We start from the raw sequence: 4,905 nt of genomic DNA on the forward strand, positions 1-4,905 counted from the left end.
AAAGTTTGTCTAAAACAGAAAGAGCCTACAGCATGGTAAAGAAAGAAGCACTAGCCTGTGTGTATGGGGTTGAAAAGATGCATCAGTACCTGTTTTGTCTTCGGTTTGAACTGGAGACAGATCACAAGCCGTTCATTTCACTGTTCTCTGAAAACAAAGGTATCAATACCAATGCTTCATCCCGCATCCAGAGGTGGGCGCTGACATTATCCGCTTATGATTATGTCATTCGCCATAGACCTGGCACCGAGGATTGTGCCGATGCTTTGAGCCGTCTGCCATTGCCCACACCGGAGTTGGAAACGCCACAACCGGCATACCTATTGTTAGTTATGGATGCTTTTGAGAGTGAAGGAACCTCTGTCACGGCTCAACAAGTTAAGACCTGGACCAGCCAGGACCCGATTTTATCGTGGTGAAGAGTTGTATCCTCAAAGGTGATTGGTCTGCCATACCCAAGCAAATGAGCGAGGAGACCAAACCTTACATTCGTCGCAAAGACGAACTGTCTATTCAGTTGGATTGTATACTGTGGGGCAATCGTGTTGTTATGCCTAAGAAAGGGAAAGAGAGAGATTTGTACGTGAGCTATATAGCACACATTCCGGCATTGTAATGATGAAAGCCATCGCCAGGTCTCATGTATGGTGGCCGGGAATTGACTCTGAGCTGGAATCATGTGTGCATCAGTGCAACACTTGCATGCAGCTCAGCAAAGCACCAACGGAAGCGACACTGAGTCTGTGGTCATGGCCGTCCAAACCATGGTCCAGGATCCACATCGACTTTGCAGGTCCCTTCCTGGGAAAGATGTTTTTAATTGTGGTGGATGCATATTTGAAGTGGATAGAGTGTATAATCATGTCATCCAGCACATCCACAGCTACCATTGAGAATCTCAGTGTCATGTTCGCGACACATGGTCTGCCTGACATCGTTGTTAGTGATAACGGATCGTGCTTCACCAGTCAGGAGTTTCAAGAGTTCATGAAACTCAATGGTATCAAATATGTGAGGTCAGCACCATTCAAACCTGCATCCAATGGGCAAGCAGAACGTGCTGTCCAAATCATAAAGCAGAGTATGAAGCGAGCAACCCAAGGGTCACTGCAGACCCGCCTGTCATGCATACTACTTAGTTATGGGATAAGACCACACACACTTACCGGGGTCTCACCTGCTGACAATTAATGATGAAGAGAGGTCTTAAGACCAAGCTATCTCTTGTACACCCTGACTTGAATAATCATGTTGAATATAGAAGACAAAGTCAACAAGGGTATCACGATTGCGTAGCTGTGTCACGCGATATTTCTGTAAACTATCCTGTATATGTTCTGAATTATGGTCAGGGCCCCAAGTGGATCGCTGGTACTGTCATGGCCAAGGAGGGCAACAGAGTATTTATTGTCAAGCTCAAAAATGGGCAAACATGCAGGAAACATGTGGATCAGACAAAGCTGCGGCCCACAGACGAACCGGAACAGTCGAAGGAAGAGGCAATCGACGACCAACCACTTACCCCCAGTCATCAGAGGACTCAGTGGTCATCAATGAATCGGGACTTTCAATCACTGTCATGTTCACTGAAAATGGACTTTCAATCCCTGACACGGCCATTGCCACTCCCACCAGGTCAGCCACCCAGCTACCAGTCACAACAGACTCTGAACACTCACCCAAGGTTGGAGTTGAACTGAGACGGTCAACCCGGGAGCGTAAAACACCGGACCGTCTCAATTTGTAAAAGACTGTGTTAATATCTCAGAGGGGGTTATTGTCATATATGTACTTTTGGAATCACTAGCCACTAGATGGCGTCACTGTTGGAGGCCATTGGGCTGCACGCACGTGTGGGCAGCCCAAGTATAAAAGGCCAGCCATTTTGTATATTAGTCACTTTGGGCCTTAATAAAGCAGAGCCAAGGTCATACCTCTTGGAGTTAAACAGTCTAACAGTTATTGCATACACAACATAAATAGCCGAGGCCCAAACACTGATTCTTGTGGTACCCCGCTAGTTACAGCCTGCCTACTCTCTGCTTTCTGTCCATTAACCAATCCTCAATCCATGCAATATGTTACCTCCAATCTCACTGAGTCCTCATTTTGTGCAATAATCTCTTGTGTGGCACCTTATCAAATGCTTTCTTATCATTCATTCTTTGGATGTAGGCGTCCCTGGCAAGGCTGGCATTTATTGCCCATTCCTGATTGTTGTTTGAGAAGGTAGGTGGTGAGCTGCCGCCTTGAACTGCTGCAGTCCGTGTGGTGAGGGTATAGGTTGCACTCGGTCCCCTCAGATAAGTCATTAATATAGATTGTTAGTGAAAATAAATTCACATAGACTCTGGTAAGGTAAGAGAGACAACTTTATTGCTAACAGAGCTCTGGGAGAAGAGTTGAGGTCCCGCGACCTGCGAAGCACCTTCTCCCCGAGTGCCTGGTGCCGCGGGGTTATAAGCAGTTTACAGGGGGCGGAATACAATCATTTAAATTCATTTACATACAACCAATCAATCCATATGGCAACGCAATTCATTTACATACAACCAATCATATTGTTGCAAAGCTTTCTATGAAACAGTGGTCTGCATCTGGCCATGAGTCACTTGTTGCTGCAGAGTTCATTAGGCTTCTTGGTACAAAGTTCATTTAGTGAAAAGGCAGATAGTTGGCTTACCCCATCATGCTTTGCTATGTCCGAAAATCCACTCCAACAAGATATACTCCTCAGGGGGCCCAGCGATGAGGGAAAGTGAGCTCCCAGCGCTCCGAGCAGAGGCTCCGTCTCACAACACTCCTGACCAGCACGCTGAAGCAAGTGGAGGCAGAATCTGGCAATTTCCTCTTCAAGCCAGTGCTCTCGTGGAAGGGAAGGGAAGGGCGGGAATGGATAGTTCAGAGAAAGTTCACTCGATTCATTCCTGCGATGACGCGGTTGTCATATGAAGAAAGGTTGGGCCTATACTCATTGGAGTTTAGAAGAATGAGAGGTGATCTTATCGAAACGTATAAGATTCTGAGGGGGCTGGACAGGGTAAATGCAGAGAGGATGTTTCCCCTCGTGGGGGAATCTAGAACTAGGGGGCATAGTTTCAGAATAAGGGGCCGCCCATTTAAAATGGAAATGAGGAGGAATTTCTTCTCTCAGAGGGTCGTGAATCTTTGCAATTCTCTACCCCAGGGAGCTGTTGAGGCTGGGTCATTGAATATATTTAAGGTGGAGATAGACAGATTTTTGAAAGATAGCGGAGTCAGGTTATGGGGAGCGGACAGGGAAGTGGAGTTGAGGTCGATGATCAGCCATGATCTTATTGAATGGCAGAGCAGGCTCGAGGGGCCAGATGGCCTACTCCTGCTCTTATTTCTTATGTTCTTATGTTCTAAACTCCAGAGGGTACCAATTCTACACAATCTCTCATCATAAGATAGTCCTCTCATTCCAGGAATCAATCTGTTATACCGCCTCCAAGGCAAGTATATCCAAGATAAGGAGACCAAAACTGTGCTCAGTACTCCAGGTACTGGAGGTACACGATGCAGCCAACAATGTGGACAGACACATGAAAATAAGCACAGCCCAAATCATGATAATCTATGGGTATAACTACTTCAATATAAGGGACCAAACACCAATCACCTCAAATAAGGCTTCTTCCCTCAAAACGTCCCTGACCAGAAAGCCCGGTTGAGTGTTCCTGCAACAGGTGGCTAGTCCATCTCTTGCTACTTTTTTTTAACCACCAGAAACTCATTAAAAAAAAATCCATCTCACAAATATTCTTGTGAGGGAGGCCAAAACTAGGGACCATAAAATTAAAAGATAGTCACTAATAAACCCAACAGGAATTGAGGAGAAACTTCTTCATCCAGAGAGTAAAAGTGGAACTTAGTATCACCGGGAGTGGTTGAGGGGGATAGTATAGATGCATTTAAGGGGACATTTATAAGAGCATGAGGGAGAAAGGAGTAGAATGTTATGCTGATAGGATGAGATAAATTGGGGTGGGAGGAGGATCGAGTGGAGGTCAAACACCAGTTGGGCCGAATGCCCTGTTTTGCTCCCCAAGTCTCTTTGTGCGCTAGTTTAGTGCCATTGTTAGCCTATTTAAAATAAGCAACTTCATTCAAGCAGTTCAGATACAATGTGACACAAATGCAGTAACAAAAACACCAACTTTATATAGCGCCTTTAACGTAGGGAAACGCCCCAAGGCGCTTCACAGGAGTATTATGAGATAAAAATTTGACACCGAGCCGCATAAGGAGAAATTAGCGCACGTGACCAAAAGCTTGGTCAAAGAGGTAGGTTTTAAGGAGCGTCTTGAAGGATGAAAGAGAGGCAGAGAGGTTTAGGGAGGGAGTTCCAGCGCTTAAGGCCCAGGCAGCTGAAGGCACAGCCACCAATGGTGGAACGATTATAATCAGGGATGCTCAAGAGGGCAGAATTAGAGGAGCGCAGATATCTCAGGGTGGGGGGGGGGGGGGCGGGGAGTTTGTGGGGCTGGAGGAGATTACAGAGATAGGGAGATAGAGGTAGAGATACGATAACCCCTCAACGGACTGTAGCTCAGAGAAATTTCCACCCCTGTACGTTGTAAAGACCAACACACTCTGACAACACATCAGAGACCGTGTTAGAAATGACCGATGTTACTACCTTGCTACATACTACCAAACTTTGTGTTATATTCTGCCAGGGAATGTACATATAACGCACGCACTGACTGAGTGTGTAGATAAAACATTTTCAATTTATCTAATATGCGTTTTCCACTCTGCATGCTCACAGGTTTGTAGAGCTGTTGAGTTGGGAGTGGCTTAGCCAGTCACGTGATGTTCACAAGACTCAATAAAACCCCAGCCAGTTGGGTTCGGGGGATCCACGATGAGGCAGGTGAT

This window comes from Pristiophorus japonicus, unplaced genomic scaffold, assembly GCF_044704955.1.
Source record: "Pristiophorus japonicus isolate sPriJap1 unplaced genomic scaffold, sPriJap1.hap1 HAP1_SCAFFOLD_715, whole genome shotgun sequence".
Lineage (NCBI taxonomy): Eukaryota > Metazoa > Chordata > Chondrichthyes > Pristiophoridae > Pristiophorus > Pristiophorus japonicus.